The sequence below is a fragment of the Pelophylax lessonae genome (assembly GCF_965119305.1).
Source record: "Pelophylax lessonae genome assembly, chromosome: 3".
NCBI lineage: Eukaryota > Metazoa > Chordata > Amphibia > Anura > Ranidae > Pelophylax > Pelophylax lessonae.
Window position 1 is genome coordinate 578,785,725 of NC_138770.1, and position 20,735 is coordinate 578,806,459.

The 20,735-nt window shown below is 45.0% G+C and overlaps 1 protein-coding gene across 1 annotated transcript in view; it reads left to right on the plus strand.

Annotated features, from left to right (window-relative positions):
- Positions 1 to 15,879: 15,879 nt before the first annotated feature.
- UGP2 (UDP-glucose pyrophosphorylase 2) overlaps positions 15,880 to 20,735 on the plus strand; it is a 241,091-nt gene continuing 236,235 nt past the window's right edge. The window contains exon 1 of the mRNA XM_082250159.1: positions 15,880 to 16,027. The gene's annotated coding sequence lies outside the window, so the exon portion shown is untranslated. The remainder of the gene's footprint in view (positions 16,028 to 20,735) is intronic.

A 20,735-nucleotide genomic window follows, 5' to 3' on the forward strand; every position in this document is an offset into this window, starting at 1 on the left:
GGACGTAGCCTCCCCTCAATCTCTTGATACAACACTCAACCCAATCCGTCCTGACTGGCATCCACATGCAGCTCATATGGCTTTGCTGGGTCCGCATAAGCCAACAAGGGGGATTAGTGAGGCTTTCCTTCAATTTCCAAAAAGCCTGTTCACATTTAGTGTTCCATTGTGCCTGAATAAACTCTTTGGACCCCCTTGGTCCTTTCTTGAGCACTTCAGTCTTCTTGATGGGTGGGTCTTCTTCGTATGTTTACTTTCTTAGCAATTCATTCAGTGGTTTTGCTATTTGAGCAAATTTTTTTACAAATCTTCTATAGTAAGAGCAAAATCCCAAGAAAGACTTAAATTCTGTAACGGTCGTAGGCCTTGGCCAAGTAGTGAAAGCTTCAAGCTTTTTAGGATGCGCAGACACTCCTGCAGCAGCTACCACATGCCTCAGATAGGTAACAGACATCTGATAGAACTGACATTTCTCTAAAGATAGTTTCATTTCCTCTTCGTAAAGTCTCTGGAAGACCTTTTCAAAGCGAGCCTCATGCTCCTCCAATGTCTTCCCAAAAACAATAACGTTATCCAGATATACCAGAACTTCAATCAAGTTCATGTAGCCCACTGTATTCTCCATGAGGCGCTGGAAGGTTGCTGGGGCCCCAGCCAATCCTTGAGGCATCCGATTAATATCATAAAACCCCTGTGGGCTGATAAAGGCAATCTTCTCTCTATCATCTGAGTGCATGGGTATCTGATAATATCCACTCTTCAAATCTAGTACACTGAACCAGACAGACATTGTAGCGCATCTTCTATCCGAGGGGTGGTATACTGATCTGGAATGGCTCTGCGGTTCAGAGTGCGGTAGTCAATACACATCCGAATGGTTCCATTCTTTTTGCGAACCACCACTATAGGGGAGGCATATGGACTATGGGATTCTCAAATGACACCAGTCTTCTTTAACTCTGCTAATTGCTCTCGTAGATCCTCCAGATCACTCAATCGTATTCTTCGAGCTCTTTCCCTAAAAGGTTTGTCCTCACTGAGGCGGATCCGATGGTGAGCACTCATAGCACATCTAACATCATAATCATTCCTGGAGAACAACTTCTCCCATCTGGACAGCTGCGTCTTCACCCTCTCCCCCCACTTGAAGGGGACATACGGGCGTCGAGTGAGGGTATCTTCTGACTCCTTGGATTTGTCTCCTTCTTTTTCCAACTCTGATGAGGTTAGAGGCATAGCAGCACTCACTCGCCCAAACACCATCCGAGGATTCAGACTGACGGGCTGCTTTGTGACATTTCGAACACTGACAGGGACCTTCCCCCATTCTTCCACAGAACTCTAGTCGGGACATCTCAGGGACCAACTCTATCCCACTGTCTTCTCTCAGCAGATCCCCTTGCAGCATCACGAAGGGACCTTGCTGATCCCAAGACAGCTGCACCATAGCCCTCATGCAGGCTCTTTCTCCTGGTTGCAACACCCACTCTCTGGTGCCCAACTGCCAGAGTTTTCCCACTCCTTCAACAGGGGTCTTCTGTTCTTGCTGCACTTGCTGAAATGCCCGCCTCAACTGTGGATGTACTTCTTCATCTGGTGAACCCCTCAAAGCCAAAAGGGCCGAGCATTCTTTGGACCAGATCCGTATTGGTCCCAATGATCAGTAAGTTTTGATTGGCACCCGGAGGACGTGTCTGAAATCCAAATACAGGTGTGACCGCTCCAGGTGAGATGATTTCAGGTGCAGGTCGGATCCGTCATCAGGTGAACTGATCAAATATAGAAAAAAGTGACCGCACTCCGGAAATTCAAATAAAAAAAAGAGTGATTTATTCTTCATCAAATAACATGAACGATCAAACTGTGAGACATGTGACAACTGAAGGTAGACGCGTTTCACGACATGAAAAGTTGCTTACTCATTACCACATGAAATTTTGATCGTGGACAGACACCAAATAAAGGTAACTTCACAGCTGCAACCAATTAAAATGATGAAATGATCATTGAAATGAACTGCTGCAATCACCTGTGAGTCTGAATTCACGAGCAAAAAACTCCCCAACCAAAAAACACAAACAATCATGAAACAAAAAATTGTGAAAAATAAATAAGTATACAAGCAGTACATATAGAAAACATTCTATAAGACATACATGTGTGCATTACATATTGTTGTGTAAAAATGTGAAAAGATAAAGAAATTACATATAAAACAATCTCAATCATTATAAGCGCATTGTGATAAATAATCAACACATAAAAATATAATGTATATGAAGGATGTGCACTAAAAGAACTAAGATTGGTTAAATGTCAAAAAAATTACCGATATGAAAAAATGTAAAAAGCAATGTGAAATGTGAATCCGGAAAATCAAGTGAGATGAAATGAATTGAAATAAATTGAAATGATTAAAATGATTGAAATGATGACCAAAGTGAATGTATGAATAGTGAATAAATGTGAAAATTGAAGAAATGGATCACATATATTAAAAAGTGATCGATGTTGACTAGTGAGAAAAACACAAGAAGTAGAATTGAAATTAAATATTAAAAGTGTATACGGAAAAACCGTAAACCCCTGTGTTTAACTACATATGGGGGAAAATAGTTCAATAAATCACATGGTACAATCATACCAAAATATATATCACTTTGTTAGTGTATTATGAGAGATCGTGCGCGTATGAAACACAAGCACGATATCTCTGTCTCACTGGATTTAGAAAGATTCAAAGAAATTACATAAAAGAAAGAAAATTTATTCATAAAAATATATATGTATAAGTGTATAACTACACCTCACAAGCAAAAGAACGGGATGTCGGGCTAGAGGAAATAGCAACATTGTTAGTATTCAATGTTCTTACATTTATATGTACGTGTCGCTATCCGAAAGTCCGACAATCCAATCGGTCAATGTGTGGATAATATAAAGAGACCTAATCGATAAAAAACAGCCAAAAAAGTTCTAAAAGTGTAATTATGTACATCTTTTAAACATTCCAAATAAAAAAGGGGGGGGGGGACTTGTTTCTAGCTGTAGTAGAATGTCATCATCAATGATTTGAATATTTATTAATTAATACCGATGGTTTCTTGAATATCCACAAAAAAAGGGGGGGGGGAAGGAACAAACTGCTTATGATTGATAGATCGAACAAAAAATAAAGCTATAGAAAATGAATTATTCTAGGAAAGCCCACTAGTTATCGGCTAAAAGGTATAATGCGTAAATGCATTGTTTTAATTGCCGTGTTGTAGGAAAGGGGGAGGGGGAGGGGGAGGGAAAGAGAGACTAAACTGTGTGAATAAATATATTATAGATCTGGGTGACAAGAAAGGTTTTTGAAGGAGACGATATTGAATGTTAGAAAATCATGATTGTAATAATTCCATATTTAGGAGGCAAACTAGGTACTTCTCTGGGTTAAATAGAAATATATAAATATATAAAAAATACATTAAAAATAGATGTAATATAATATAATATAGTATAATAATGTAATGATATAATATATTAAGATAACGCCAGAGAAACCCAAATCTGACCATCCAATAATCAGAGTAAATATACGAGTTTAAAAAGTCTAAGTGTAAAAATGTGTCATGTCCCACTCAAAGTTCATACCTAGAGGTTGGCGTGTCTGAAGCTTGTATATCCAGAACACTTCTCTTTTGCAAAGTGTCTGGAATACATCTCCCCCTCTGATGGGATTTAAAACCTTTTCTATTACTTGAACCATGAGTAGAGAAGCATCACCATTGTGTAAATTGTTAAAATGACGGGCCACATTTGTAGATTTCAGGCATCGAATATCACTCAGATGTTCCCTGAACCTATCTTTTCGTTTTCTGGTTCTGGTTGTTCTGCCAACATATTGGGCTGAGCAAACCTTGCAAGAGATAAGATAGGTCAGATATTGTGTGTTACAATTGAAAAATTTGTTTATCTTAAAACTCCTGCCACTAGTTGAAGATAAATACTGGGTTCCTGATAAAATGTGGGACAAGTGAGGAAATCTCGCATCCCACATTTGTAGTTGCCTTTACAATGTAACCATGTTAGAGAATGACCTTTAGAGGAAAACAGGCTAGCCTAGGGGATAGAGTATTCCCCAATGTAACCGCTCTTTTGGCCACAATATTAACGCCCTGATTGAGAATTTTCTCACAAGTAACATCGGAGTGTAAAATGGGAAGATGCGTTTTAATTATGGATTTAATTTTGTTAAATTCCAAACTATATGGAAGTGCTAACGTAAGAGATGGTATAGTTTTCTTGCAAACTTTCCCTTTTACATTCATTTTTTTATCCATTTTTCTATCATTGGACTCTTGAATGCAATGGTGATATGTGGTTACTTGATGAGATCTTTTTGAGTGTAAAAGGTCTATTCGATTTTTCTTCAGAGCCAAATGGTATGCTCTATCTAGCATCCATTTAGGATAGCCTCTCTGAAGAAAACGTTGATACAAAGAAAGGGATTCTTGTTTAAAGGTGAATGTATCGCTGCAAATTCTGAGTAGTCTAAGAAACTGTCCTACTGGTATCCCTTTTATCGCATGGAGGGGATGGCCTGATTTAGCATGTAACAGGCTATTCCCTGCCTGGGGTTTTCTATATAGAGTGGTGATAAACTTGTTTCCCAAATGGTTCAGGGTGATGTCAAGAAATGTTATTTCTTCAGCACTAGTTGATCCTGTAAATCTCAAGTTTAAATTATTGTCATTTAAAAATTGTATAAACATATCAAACTCGATTGTTTTATGGCAAAAAAAAAGCAGATCATCTATATAGCGAAGATACAAAAAGGTTTGTTCTCTAAATGGATTTGTACCCCCAAAGATGTGGGACCTCTCCCACCAACCCATATATAAGTTGGCTAGAGAGGGGGAGAACTTGGCTCCCATCGCTGCCCCGCACCTTTGGAGGTAAAAAATACCATCAAAAGAAAAATAATTGTGTTTGAGTAGGTACTCAAGAACATCTATAATGAAAGTCTGGAGAACAGGAGACACATCCGTATAAACTTCTAATGTATGTCTAATCGCCTCCAAGGCTAATTCATGTGGTATTGACGTATACAGACTGGACACATCACATGTGATCCAGCTGTAATCGTCTGACCAAATGAATGTGTCCATGAGATCCAAAAGATGGTTGGAATCTTTTAAATAACTGGGAAGCGTCTGTACCAAATGTTGGAGTTGTCCATTCAACCATTCCCCCAGACGCTCATTAAGGGAACCGATGCCGGAAAATATCGGTCTTCCTAGCACCGGATCGGTTCCCTTATGTATCTTAGGGAGATGTTGAAAGATTGGAATCACTGGGAAATCCGGAATCATGTTCTCAGACTCTTTGATGGAAAAGACTCCGGAGGACGTGGACATACCACAGCTAATGTTTCAAACACCTCCATCTTCACCCCAGCTACGGGCTGGAATGAAATCTTCACAGGGATATACCATTATAAGGGAACTTTTGGGGCCACAAACCCCAGATTTCCAAATCGAACTTGCACCGGGGAATATGTTTCAAATGTTTATGATAGTCTTGATAAAGCAATGTTATTTGGGCACCTGTATCCAACAGAGCCTTGGTGTAGATACCTTCTACTTGAAGCGGTACTATGGGGGATGGCCCCACTAATCATTTTAGCAGTAGTCCCTTTGAGGGTTCAAACTATTTCCGGCGAGCTTTAGTCTCTGGGTTCCTCATTCTCCTTGGTTAAACCTTCTAAGGAAATACAACAGCCTGTACTTGGACTGACTTTGTTCTGGGAGTCCTTGTTCTCCTCTCTTGAAGTGGAGTGGAGGTATTAACCCCCTGTGTCTCTCCCCCACTCTCTGGTGACCCCCGTAAATTAGCTGAAGTATTGGAGGAAGGTGGGGAAGCAAGCCCCACCGTGCGGTGACTATGACCATTTTCACAACTATTGGAGCTCAGATTCAAAGTGGGACTCTCTTCACTGAGGTCCCCGGAAGTTCTCCGCCTTCTTCGAGAAAAATAATTTTTGTAACGCCTTCTACAGTTCTTCCATCACTTCAGGGCTTAACCACCTCTTTGGACATTTGGCTTGAAAATTTCCCCACATGCAAAGCATTCCCTCTCCCGGAAAGGAAAGAGATTAGACCCTTTGAAAGTCCATCACTTGCATCAGAGCTTGACACATCTGGGTCTGGGCCTGTGCCATCTGGAGCATTAAATCAGTAGAATGTGAGCCAGCATCTAGTTTCTTTTTCTCTCCAGTATCTTCCTGGCGATTCACTTCCAGTTCCATGTCACTCTCATCATCGGAGAGGCTATTCTCCACTCTCACCAGCCGGGCTGTAGCTTTTTCTCTTTTCCCCTCATTGTTCAGTAGGTCCTTTACTCCCTGACTCTTCTCTTCTAACAGAGCCCCCTCTTCTCTCACTTCCCTCATGAGTTCAGGATACGTAGGGGTGTCCTTAACCCCTTTCAACAGCATCTTCAGAACAATGGGATGATTAGGTCAGGCCCCTTGTACCACCCTGTCTAATCACACTCGATCAGCCTCCTTAGGGTCGATACCCTTCTTCAGCAGGATTTGGTGCAACATCTTGTTGACCCGGCAGATATACTCAGACAGTCTCTCCCCTTTCTGCTGACAAGTCACCTGACAAGTCACGCTAGTGTGAATCCAGTCTAAGTCTGTGGTCTTCTCCACTCGTCCAAACACATCAAAAAGAGCATCCAGGTAATCTTCAGCAGTACAATTCTTATTGCCCATCCTCAAATTTTGAATCACTTCAGCGGCAGAACCCCTTAGACTCTCACTCAGTCTCTGTCTCTTTACTGCCTCAGATACGCTCCACTCGTCTACTGCTTGAGTGGCCTGGCTCATCCAGCTTTCGAAATCCTCTTCACCTACGGAGTGGGAAACTGCCCTGAGAAAAAAGGTAATCTCTGGTAGTTCTGTCCAGCCCCACTGGCCCCATTGAGGACCAAACTATCCACCAGCCTACTCATATCAGCATAGAAAGAAGCTGGAGGAATAGCTGTTTTGTTGACCGCTTTCTTCACAGAGCTAGGGCCAGGGCTGGATGGAGGTGAGGGGGATCTCCCTTCATTACTCTCTTTCTTCTTTAAAGGGAAGAATACTTTGGCCGGAACCTTCTCATCCAGCATCACTTCATTTACTTGGAATAATTCAGGCACACTTTCCCGCCATTCCACAAGCACTTGAACAGCATCCAGTCCATAGTTGGCTCGCGCATCCAATATATAGACTCTCTGGTCTGGGGCCAAGACTCGCACCCACCGTCGAATCTCTGCTTCTGTGCATTGAAGTCCATGCATCCTGCGCTCTGCTTGTAGATTAGGGGGCCGGATGCATGGATAAAGGGGGCTGCGCCCCTGCGCCTCATATGCACCAGCCACCACTGATTACTATCTTAATTGAAGATTCTTGTATATTACATTTTTATAGTAATAAACAATTCTTCTTTATGTGAGAGTGACAAGTCAGATCTGTGTCTTTAATAACTAAAGAATTAAGTAATTAGGTTCCACTGAGCTGCATTAACCACTTGCCGACCTCCGCACGACTATCTACGGCGGCGGTCAGCCCCTCACAGGCAAAGTGACGTAGGTCTACGTCGCTCGCCTGTGAGGGTTTAGGGAGCGAGCGCGCGCCGCCGGAGGCGCGCTCCCGCTCCCGCGTGGTCACGGACCCCCCCCGCGCGTGTGACCGGCGGACCCGATCGCCGCCGGCCACTCTGCGATCGGCGGGGGAGAGGGAGAAAGTCAGGCGGCTTGTGTAAACAAGCTGCCTGTCATTCTCCTCTCTGTATGAGAGATGATCACATGGATCTACTATGTAGATCCATTGATCACTCTGCATACAGTTGAAGCCACAGCCAATCACAGTTAGAATCACGCCCCTAGGGACACACACAGCCCCTCCCTCTCAAATAAAGTTAACCCCTTCACTACCAGTGTATTTTTACAGTAACAGTGCATATATATAGCACTGATTACTGTAGAAATGTCACTGGTAACCCCAAAAGTGTCAAAAATGTCAGTCAAGGGTCCGATCTGTCCGCCGCAATGTCGCAGTACCGCAAAAAAAATCGCAGATCGCCGCCATTACGCGTTAAAAAAAAAAACAACAAAAATGACAAAAATCTTTCCCTTTGTTAGTAAACGCGATAACTTTTGCGCAAACCAATCAAAATACGCTTTTTGCGATTTTTTTTACCAAACATAGGTAGCATAAAACAAATTGGCCGGAAGTATTAAAAAATTTTGATTTTTACATTTTTTTGGGGGGGAATTTCATATAAAAAAAAGGGAAAAATATTGCTATTTTTGCAAAATTGACGCTCTTTTTTTGTTTATAGCGCGTGATCAAAAAATCGCACAGGTGATCAAATACCGCCAAAAGAAAGCTCTGTTTGTGGGAAAAAAAGGACGCCAAATTCGTTTAGGTACAGCGTCGCACGACCGCGCAATTGTCTGTTAAAGTCACGCAGTGCCGAATCGCAAAATACCCTCTGGTCGTTTAGTAGCCAAATCCTCCGGGGCTTAAGTGGTTAAGATTGCATTGTAACATAACCTGAAAGAGTGCACTCTGTCACCTATAGGGGGCCCCCTTTACTATGGATTCAATAAGTCTCCTCCTGGGCAAGGCCTTGCTAATCTTCGCTGGCAGTGAAGCTCAAATCATTCCATGAATGACATTTGTAATCAAGAGAAAAAGGAATATTTGTAATCCAAAAGAGAAGAATAAGTATTAATATCCGGTTTCTGTCTAAAGAGTATTCATTATGTGGCCCTGCGTGTATACAGCTGAGGGCTCTCGGTTAGCCATCAGATAACGGCAGTGTCCTATGGCAACCACTTTACTATGTTAGAGTTCCCTCTATGTCTGTACTGCGTCACAGGCCTGTTCCCAGTATCCGTGAGCTACTGTGTTTACTGTAATTGGTTATCTCTCACCCAATTCTCTGATGCTCTCTTTCAGCAGTCCTCCACACCAGGCCGGTTACTCTGCTGTAACTCCCGCCGCCTCTCTCTCCGGTGTCTCTGTTCTCAATCCGTCACCTCTTCGTGACATCCGCCACCTCTCCCAGGTGTCTTCCAGTAGGCTGCGGCCTCATTTTCCACTCTGCATGCTGCAGCAGCTCTTTTCTTCCCTCCACACGCTGTCCCTGAGGCAGGAGGGCGAAACTTTGGTCCCTAATTTATAGACTCTCCCATCAGTCCCTCACAGCTCCCTATATAGATCAACCCAGCTCGCTGTTCACAGTCTTTATCCTCTTCAGGACTACATTTTCCACAATCCAACACACTACTCTTTAACAGAAGCTCATGGTATTAAAGAAATAGTACATCAGCATAAACCATACTGAGAATGATTTCTTCACTTGGCTACAGCTATCAATTCCTTCATTCCAGTGGTGGCCCGTCCATTGGGGGCGCAGGGGCACCACCCCCCTATCCATGCGTCCCGGCCCCCTAATCTACATGTAGGGCGCCGGACGCATGGATTCCAATAGGGTTTTTTTTTTTTGAAGTATGTAATTAAAGCCAGAGGCTCTAATAGGCCTCAAAAAAGGGTGGGCTCGGGGGGCAGAGCACAGTTGTGTGACAATAGTGAATGAACATTCACTATTATCACACTGATTCTCCTCCCAGCCAATCAGGAAGTGGCTCCTGAGACCCATTTCCCGATTGGCCGAAAGGAGAGGCCATGCTATTGGCTGAGGAAGAGGAGGAGAGAGGAGACGCAGGGGAAGTCACCGCTGCCTGCCCTCCATGTCAGTCCAGGGTGAGTGAGCCGGTGACAGGGGGGAGGGGTGTGGTATGGTGTGCAAGCTGGTGTGATCCGTCTGCCGCCCCCCCCCCCCCCGACCCATGGAGCACCAGCCGCCACTGCTTCATTCTCCAGGAACTGGCTGCATACTCTCGCCACATAAGCCCGGGCATTGTCGTGCACCAGGAGGAACCCAGGACCCACTGCACCAGTGTAGGGTCTGACAATGGGTACAAGGATTTTTTAAAAACGAAAAACAGGGTTTACAACCCCTTTAACAATGTAAAAAAGGGGTGGGGGCTATAGAACAGCTCCGTAAGAACGGCTGCATTAAGGGATGCTCACACCAACTGTGTTAATTTGAAAAAATCTTTATTGAAGAGCAAAAAGACACAATGTCTAAAATGCCCCCTATTGGGGGAACAGTGTACAAAATATGAAGGTATCAAAGGTGAAAATGTTCAACAAACATGACAATCAACATGAAACAATGACTCACACACACAAAGCCGGCCACACATACACTCCGGAGGTACTGACCAACAGAATAACATACAGGCTGCATACGTTCCTAGACGGAATCTATGGATGCTGCTCTGTTATGAGTCTGTTGGTCGGCATGCCACAATAGAAAAAATTGCATCACAAAGTGGTAACTTAATCACTATAACTGGATTTGTCATCACGGTGTAGTACACATATTGCATATGATATATGCCTAATAGGTCAGCAGGCTACTGATATGCCAAGTCCCTAAATAAGATAAGAGTTCAGAATTCAAAATTCAAAAAGGGATGAAAAAATAGGAAAAACCAGTAATTTTCATACAAAAGCAGTACATGTCATTCTAGAACTCATATAGATTGTGTCAATTTTTGGGACTCTGCAGCTTCAATTGAAGTCCTCAAAGACTGGAATGCAGTTGGAGGAATATCTGTGTGTTATTGCTGACGAGCTGGATGTAATTTCAGTGCAATAAACTGAATAGTAATGAATGACTCCTAGTGGGTGACAAAGGAAGTTCACTTTGATTATAGGGGTAACGGGGTCAGGCCAACATGATCACCTTGCCACAATGAAAGTCTCTCCTTGATAAGAACCAAATACGGGAGCTAGGGGAGAGACGCAGTATTGTTTGCTAACTGCGCAGGCTCACACCACTTCAGGGCTGTGTCTGGAATGATAACATAATAATAGACATGTAGTCGACCACAGAGATATGGGTATCAACTAGTTATTTAGCCCAGACCTGCCGGTGTTCACTGCCCTTTCTCTATCCCCCTTTTTATTCCAAATGAACTGTGGCTCACCGTAAGTTCTCCAGGCTGAAAAGAGCTGCTCAAAAACGGGAGACCACTGTGACCCCTCCGTGGGTGAAGTGAACATGAAGGCCCAAAGTTTTCGTTCCGCTATCAGCGTTCCACGAGGAGGCAGCATGTACCATACGTCGCGGACCAATTACGCCATTCACAGGAGCTGGAACGCATCGGTGGCTCTTCCGGGTGTTGTGCGGCCGGCGTGTGACGTCAACGCGTTTTGCGTGCGTGACGCACGCTTCTTCAGGACGTCATTGGTTAGTACGGAAGATCAATATAAAGGGGGTAGCCTGATTGGTAAGTGCAGACAGGTGACGGCACAACAGACATTCCTCAATACTGCTTCCTATGTAATTAAAAGACCGGATGGTGTTACACCATCTTGTGGTTAAAAACAGGTACTGCTAGTTATTTCATATTTACTGGCTAGTATTGGTGTGGCTCGGGGACTTGATTCAGTATGAAAGTTTAGGCAGGATCAACAAAGGTATAGCGGTATGGTGGAATTACTTTAAGCCAGTTAGGTCACTTAATGCAAATTTTGCTGCTGTAGTTCAGCTTCACCTACTGAGTGACATAACGACTATTCCCAAGATTGACTCAAATAGATATGCTAAAACATACTTGAAATTAAAAAAGGCTTCATAAGGGATTTGAAACGAAGTTCAGGCCAAAACCACAGCCTGGTATTTTTAGCATATACAAAGAGATGTTTTAACCATCTCATTTAGGTTAATTTATAGAAGGTAACTATATAGGTGGAGTTCATTCATCAAATCATAAAGGGGAGAAAATAATTAATGATGCTATAATAAGCATCATCAAATACCCTTGGACACGGCCGATCACAGATCGTGGTGAATGGCCAATCACAGCGGCCATTCACCACGTGATCTGGCCATCCAATGAGCGATGATCTCATATGTAAACATATGAGATCATCTCTCATCGCCGGCGCTCCTTCCTCACACGGAGCCTGCAGTGTGAGGAAGGAGGGGGAGCCGTTAGCCGCCGGGGACACAGAGACATGTAATCAGGGCACTGATCACCAGTGCCCTGATTACACAAGGTAAAAAACACACACACAGTGCCCCCCCATCAGTGCCCACAGTGCCCGCCATCAGTGCCCCCCATCAATGCCCACAATCAGTGCCCATAGTGCTAGTCAGTGCCCATCAGTGCCTGCTCATCTAGGCACTGATGAGCACTGACTGGCAGCACTATGGGCACTGAGTGTGGGCACTGATGGTGCTGCCCATCAGTGCCGCTCATCAGTGCCACCCGTCGGTGTCCAGTGCCATCCGCCAGTGCCCATCAGTGCTGCCTATCAGTGCCCATCAGTGCCGCCTCTCAGTGCCGCCTCTCAGTGCCCAGCAGTGCCACCTGTCAGTGCCCAGCAGTGCCACCTCTCAGTGCCCAGCAGTGCCGCCTCTCAGTGCCCAGCAGTGCCGCCTATCAGTGCCCAGCAGTGCCGCCTATCAGTGCTCATCAGTGCCGCCTCTCAGTGCCGCCTATCAGTGCGGCATATTAGTACCTCCTCATCAGTGCCCATAAGTGCCACCTCATCAGTGCCCATAAGTGCCACCTCATCAGTGGCCATCAGTGCAGCCTATCAGTGCCCATCAGTGCCGCCTCATCAGCGCACATCAGTGAAGGAGAAAAATTTATTTTCAAAATTTACTCGCAGAAAATAAGAAAAACTTTTTTTTTTTCAAAATTTTTTGTCTTTATTCTTTTTTTTTGTAAAAAATAAAAAACCCAGAGATGATTAAATACCACCAAAAGAAAGCTCTGTTTGTGTGAAAAAAATGATAAAAATTTCAAATGGGTACAGTGTAGCATGACCGCGCAATTGTCATTCAAAGTGTGACAGCGCTGAAAGCTGAAAATTGGCCTGGATGGGAAGGGTGTTTAAAGCGGAGTTCCACCCGAAATTTATACTTACCTCCATCTTCTCGCTCCCGGTCACCTGAAAAACAAATGGATAATCGCAATTTTTTTTTTTTTTTCACTTACCTTTTAGAGAAAATATACTTACCTTACTTCCTTCTTCTTCCCCTCGGCGGCCACGGCGATTCGTCACTTCCTGGCTTTTGCAATGATTCCTGGGAGCTGAACGTCATCGCTCCCAGGAATCATTGCGCCTGCACCGGCCCCGACGTCAGTTCCGGGGCGCGCGCGTCATTCCCTTCTAAACAGCTTCTGGGCATGCCCAGAAGCTGTGGAGGGATGACGCGCGTGACCCGGAAGTGACGTCGGGGCCGGTGCAGTGCATCGTGGGACCGAAGAAGGAGGAAGAGGACCGAAGAGGACGCGGAAGAGGATCGCGCTGGCTTCAAGCTGCCCACACCCGAGATGGCAGCGCTGGAGAAGACAATTTCAAGGTAAGTATTTCTCCTGAAAGGTAAGTGCAACCCGGGACAGATCAGAGGCTAGCCATTGTGGAATGTACTAGCCCTGACTGTCCCGGGGGTATTTTTATAAAAAAATGTATAACTAGGGTGGAACTCCGCTTTAAGTGCACAGAAGGCAAGTGGTTAAGTATATGGACAGGGTCACTTTAATTCCTGTGACAGAGGAAAGCAAGTGCAGAAAATTCACCACCAGAGTATGGACAAAGTAAAACGCTTGATGTAACGTAAATTCACATGGCGCACAGGGCGGCTAGACTCTGCCTGTTTACACCAGCAGCAGCTGTCAGTGGTGGCTATCAAATCTGAACTTTATACAAATCAATGACTGGCACTGTCACTGTGCACATATCATCTGAACAGAACAGACACATGCAAATAGAGCCTCTGACCCTAAACGCAGACAGTGGGTGTCCAGGGTCAGTCTTCTGGCCGCACACCAACTAAAGGCAGTGAATCAGTAAGTATGTATGAGGCCATAGCACAGAGTGTTGCTGCATCCAGAGGCAATGTTTCTTTGTGCACCTGCCTATCCATGTGAATGTGGCCCAATGGAATCCAGTGCAGAGAAGTCAACAGCAGAGTATGGACATAGTAATAGTTTTCAATTTAATGGAATTAATTGCAAAGGATTTACAAGCAGAGTATGGACATAGTAATAGTGGATTGCAGAGATCTCGTCATCAGAGTATGATGAACGTAACAGGTTCATGTTATGGCCCCGTTCCCACGGGCGTTCCATTTTCTTCTGTTTTCATCTGTTCAGTCACGTTTTCTTTGTTAGAAAATCGTATGAAAAACACATGCGGACTTACGTTTTTACATCCGTTGTGTACATGCGTTTTCTAACGAATTTCTAATGTTTGGAACGATTAAAATTCAAATTGGTCAAAAATTAATCAACCGATCCAAATTCTATTTGAAGAATAGCTGGTTGCTAAGGAGCAGGCCTTAATTCTTAACAACCAATGAGTCAACTCCATTGACAGATGAATGTAAAAAAAAAAAAAACATTGTCGGCTCTGCTATGGACTTTAGTTTCCCCCCCCCAAAATCCATACCAGACCCTTATCGTGCAGCCCGGCAGGACAGGAAGGGGGTGGAGCGAGAACTCCCCCCCCCCCCGGAACGGAACCATACCAATTTACATGCCCTCAACATGGGGGGTGCTTTGGGGGGGCTCTGCCCTGCAACCCTGGCCGATGGTTGTGGGGTTCTGCGGGTAAGGGGCTTATCAGTAGCAAGGGGGCTCCGATCCCAACCCCCCATGTATCTTACTTATTCACCAAAAAAAGTGTCAAAAATAAATAAAAACACAGAGACAGCTTTTGACAATTCCTTTATTGGAAAAACAAAAATAAAAAAAGAATGTTTACCGGTGTAGATCCATCATCAATCACAGCGCCCAGAGCCACCGCCGACCTGAAAAAACAAGACTCTGCCACCGACCATGGCTCCCGCTACCTGACAGTTCTTAAATAACCAAGGGGCGGGTAGAATATTTGCGCTAACAGAAGTGATTTTTTTTTGGGGGGGGGTATTTGTGTTGAGGGGGCAAAGATTTGGCCAGGAGGGGGGGATTTTTTTTTTTGGGGGGGTGGGCATTGATGTTGAGGGGACAAAGATTTGTGCCAGGAGGGGGGGGGGGCATTTGTGTTGAGGGGGCAAAGATTTGGCCAGGAGGGGGGGATTTTTTTTTTGGGGGGGGTGGGCTTTGATGTTGAGGGGACAAAGATTTGTGCCAGGAGGGGGGGGGGTTTAGCAGGGGTGGATTTGTCTTGGGAGGGGGTGAATTAATGCTTAGCGGGTAGGCATGCAGATTCGTGTCATACACCTTGGGTGGGGGGCACAGTTTGGCATGTTTGCCCTTGTCTCTAGATGACCTTGTGCCAGCACTGGTCTCCAGAACTAGAGTCCCCAATTGGAAGAGTTTGGTGACAACCCTGGATTTAGGATTTTTTTCCGCAATGGGGTCAGAGACAGCAATAAAAACCTGACAGGGGTAAGCTGAAGCCTGCAATTCTAAGTAGTCTTTAAAGCTGTTATACCAAAAGCCAGAAAGCAGATTGCACCAACATCATTATCTATAGATTATACGCTTGCTCTGCCTCAACCAATCACACTGCTACAGCCTACACTGCTCTAACCTCGACCTTTTATTAATAAGACTACCGGGCTTCGCTATTGGTCAGCACTGGGGGCGTTGTTCCCATCTCTGCGTTTGATTGGCTGTCTCTAAGCTATGCCTAGTAAAAACGCACTCTACAGAATCTCCGTCTATAGGAAGTCTCCTTTACTGCAATCACCAGTAGAGGATAGGCAGCCATGATGCCTGTGATTTCCTCATTGAAACACAAGCAATGAACTCCAGAAAAATGGACGGTGCTCTGCAGACAGCCGTAGTTTCCTTCCTGCCTAGAGCCTAATAAGGGCTGGTATAGGTGTGTGATGTCAGCGGGTGTCGGAAGTGCTCTAGGCAGTCAGTCCAGGGGGTGTCCTTCTCTTATCAGGTGCGTATCAGCGGCTCAGTCTCCTCTCTGCATGTGTAGAATGGAGCTGCTGGATACCTGCAACGCCATGTGTGTGTGTCCATCCTCAGGGCAGGGGGCTGTGCATGTTTCCACAGCTAGCACCGCTCACCTTCTTTGTGCATGCACCTTTGTAGCAGTATAAACAAAGCACGTTGCTGGGCTACCGCATTATTGCAAACAAAATGGGTTTCTGGTGGCTGCAGAGCTGTGGTGGGACTACAAGTCCCAGCATGACTCTCCTGTGCACTGGAAGGCACAGTCATTGTCACCAGCACAGGAGGGTACAGGGGTGTGCCTGGGATGGGGGCTGATCATTAGCAGTGCCATGGGTTTGCTTGTGGTGCAGGATCAATGTAACATGTCCTAGTCAAGGTCAGGGGAGGAGGTCCCATCTGCCAGGAGGCACACATTGCAATCAGAGGTCACTGACAGTTCCTAAAATAAACCTGAACTGAGGCCTCTGAGTCCATGCCAAAGTCAGCCTCCCCCTGTACGGGGACAGTGTCGCCTGATCAAAGCGGCCACACAACAATTCAAGGTCATCCATTGCCAATCGCTGTAAAAAAAAAAAAAAAAAAAAAAGAAAGTATATGATTGGGTTAAAGTGGCCCTGTCATTGCATTAAATCCTTTAAATGAGGTGGGTGTTGAGATCCAGCTAAAAGCTGTGCCAGGATAGGCAGCACTATGAGCTGTGGCTGCATACAGATAACTGGCTACACCCGGGAACCCTGGCCACAGACGCAGACTGTCCGCATGCAGGGACGGCCATTGATCTGTAGAAGATACAAATCTGCTCACGGCTGTTTCCTTATAGAGAGTCCACAGAGGTAGTATATTCGTTGGCAAGAATCGCAGATTCTCGCCGGCAGCCGCCCTCCTTATGAGTCTTAAAAAAAAAAAAATTCAAGTCATTGACCTCTTCTAACAATTGAAATGAAATTGAAATGGTATACTTACCTTTGCGTTGGGTGGTGAGTAAAATCTTCATTCTCTGTAGACCATGTATTTCCTGTTTGTTAACCGTTGGGCAGAAGAAATGGAGCCACATACACCGGGGAATACGGCATTACCTCCCCCTCCCCCCAGGAAGGACCACTTAACGCACCACGCCGGATGGTAAATGTGAAATGAAACCCTGTTTGATATACAAATAGTACGACTTGGGCCCCTTTCACACTTGTGCGACTTGGCACTGCAAAGTCGCATTGACGAGTCTTACTCCATGATTTCCAGTGAGTACTGTTCATATCTGTGTGACTTCAAAGTAGTCCCCGCACTACTTTGGTCCGACTTTGATGTGTTTTGAGATGCTGGACCTCAATATAACACAGGCATTGCTTCAAGTCCAGTCAAGATCGCACGTGCGAAAGGGGCCTTAGGCCTGCTTCAGCTTGTATAAGAGAGTGTGTGAACAGCAAGCTTTGTTGAAGTTTGTAACTACTATTCTGCTCCAGTTTGTAAATGTTGAACACAGATCCCAATGGGAGTGCTGATTGCCACTTTAAGGTGGTTGTAAAGTGGACCTGCAAGGTAAAGGCATAATGTGCTAGTATGCATTGCATACTAGCACATTATGTGACACTTACCTGAAAACTAAGCCCTCCAGCGGTGGGATGTAATCGCTGAAAGCAGCGTCCATCTTCACCTGGTCTTTCTTCTGGGTCTCCGGCTGTGTGACAGGCCAGAGCCGCGATGACGGCACTCTCGCGCAAGCGCTGGGGAGCAGTCATTCACAACACAGGTGGCGGTTCCTTCAGAGTGCATGTCCCAAGGACGTCACCGGCTGCATTTAATGTAAGTATCTCCTAAACGGTACATGTTTAGGAGATATTTACAGTACCTATAGGGAAGCCTATAAGGCGGCTTACCTATAGGTACAAATTATGAGTTTGTTTACTTCCTCTTTAAACAAGCTGCTAGCAGACTTCAGCACTTCTTAAAACTTGTTAAAAGCCTGCTAGCAGCTTGTTTAAGGTGACAATCACCACTCCCATTAGGATCTGTGCTCAACATTTACAAACTGAAGCTAAATGGTACGTAAAGTTTCAACCAAACCTTGCTGAAAGCTCTGCAGATGCTTTGTCAAAGCTTGCTGTTCACACTGCTCCCAGGCCTGGTTAACACCTATGCATTTTTTAGTGCCCTTTCAGTCTTGCAGAAACATACTACATACCATTTAGCATGGTTTCCTATGGGTCACGTTCTCATCTGTGCATTTTATGGAAAGGGCCAGGGACTTGTTTTTAGTTCCTAAAGGGCCATACACACTATAAGATTTTCTGAAGACTTTCCTTCAGATTTACCTTTTCTATGTAGTGCAAGGGCCTGCCTGATTGCATACAAATTGAAAGTGTTTAGGTTTGACCTCATATTATATGGTTTTGGTAAATCTAAAGGAAAAAGTCTTCAGAAAATCTTGTAGTGTGTATGGCCCATTAGACTTCAATGAATCAAAAACGTGTATTGAAAAATGCACCTGGAATTTGCAAACTGCAACTTGCCTAGGTGCGAACCAGGCCTTATACAAGCTGAAGGCTGTGTGAAACAGGTCTTACATTGTGTTCTGCTTTTTCTATCCTCCCTTATCACCCAGAGCAGTGGCCCTGATTTTCCATTGTACGGCTGGCTTCTTGTCTTGCAGAATTCTATGGAACCTCACCAGAGCCACTCTTATTATGCATGCCTCACAGAATATGAGCAGCCGCTGCCTGCATTTCACATGCACAAGCAGTCCAGAGGAATAGAAACATTTATTGTTCCACCCAAAAACTTTAGCTTTAAATACTGCTGACCCCCTGACATGCCACATTTGGCATGTCATTTTTTTGGGGGGTACCTAGTTTTGACAGGTACCCGCTCCCACTTCTGCTCGGGCCTCCTAGGCGACTCGAGCGGAAATTTCTCCTCTCCCCCTCCCTGCAATCTTCTGGGACAGCTCACAGGTTCTAGAAGATTGCCCGGCCATTCACAATGCGCGGTGCGAACCCGGCTGTGAAGCCGCAAGCTCTTACAGCCGGCTGCCCACACTAGAGATGCCTGCACTGCCGAGAGGAGAGGATTGAGGTTTCGGGCGGCCGCATCGCTGGATCCTGGGACAGGTGAGTGCGTGTTTTTTAAAAGTCAGCAGCTACACTTTTTGTAACTGCTGACTTTTATTAAACATAAAAATGAGTGGAACTCCGCTTTGAGCTGCCAAGGTAGCGGGCGGGGGTTTAGACCTGCTGCAATGTAAAGCAACACGGCTGCAGCAGTTCTACAACCCGTCTGCTGCCTTTGCAGCTTAACCACTTGCCGACCGCCGCACGACTATCTACGTGGGCGGTCAGCCCCTCACAGGCAAAGTGACGTAGGTCTACGTCGCTCGCCTGTGAGGGTTTAGGGAGCGAGCGCGCGCCGCCGGAGGCGCGCTCCCGCTCCCGCGTGGTCACGGACCCCCCCGCGCGTGTGACCGGCGGACCCGATCGCCGCCGGCCACTCTGCGATCGGCGGGGGAGAGGGAGAAAGTCAGGCAGCTTGTGTAAACAAGCTGCCTGTCATTCTCCTCTCTGTATGAGAGATGATCACATGGATCTACTATGTAGATCCATTGATCACTCTGCATACAGTTGAAGCCCCAGCCAATCACAGTTAGAAGCACGCCCCTAGGGACACACACAGCCCCTCCCTCTCAAATAAAGTTAACCCCTTCACTACCAGTGTATTTTTACAGTAACAGTGCATATATATAGCACTGATTACTGTAGAAATGTCACTGGTAACCCCAAAAGTGTCAAAAATGTCAGTCAAGGGTCCGATCTGTCCGCCGCATTGTCGCAGTACCGCAAAAAAAATCGCAGATCGCCGCCATTACGCGTTAAAAAAAAACAACAAAAATGACAAAAATCTTTCCCTTTGTTAGTAAACGCAATAACTTTTGCGCAAACCAATCAAAATACGCTTTTTGCGATTTTTTTTTACCAAACATAGGTAGCATAAAACAAATTGGCCGAAAATATTAAAAAATTTTGATTTTTACATTTATTTTTGGGGGAATTTCATATAAAAAAAAGGGAAAAATATTGCTATTTTTGCAAAATTTACGCTCTTTTTTTGTTTATAGCGCGTGATCAAAAAATCGCACAGGTGATCAAATACCGCCAAAAGAAAGCTCTGTTTGTGGGAAAAAAAGGACGCCAAATTCGTTTAGGTACAGCGTCGCACGACCGCGCAATTGTCCGTTAAAGTCACGCAGTGCCGAATCGCAAAATACCCCCTGGTCAGGAAGGGGGTAAAATCTTCCGGGGCTTAAGTGGTTAAGACATTGTTCACACTGATGCGGTGCAGAATTAGCTGTGAATTTTGTACAGTTTCCGTACTGCATTGAAATCGCACCCCGTTCATGTGAACCACTGTCGGTGTGTAAGTTAACCAGCCCCGGAAGATTTTACCCCCATTCCGACCAGGGGGTATTTTGCGATTCGGCACTGCGTGAATTTAACGGACAATTGCGCGGTCGTGCGACGCTGTACCTAAACGAATTTGGCGTCCTTTTTTTCCCACAAACAAAGCTTTCTTTTGGTGGTATTTGATCACCTATGCGATTTTTTGATCACGCGCTATAAACAAAAAAAGAGCGTCAATTTTGCAAAAATAGCAATATTTTTCACATTTTTTTTATATGAAATTCCCCAAAAAAAAAATTTAAA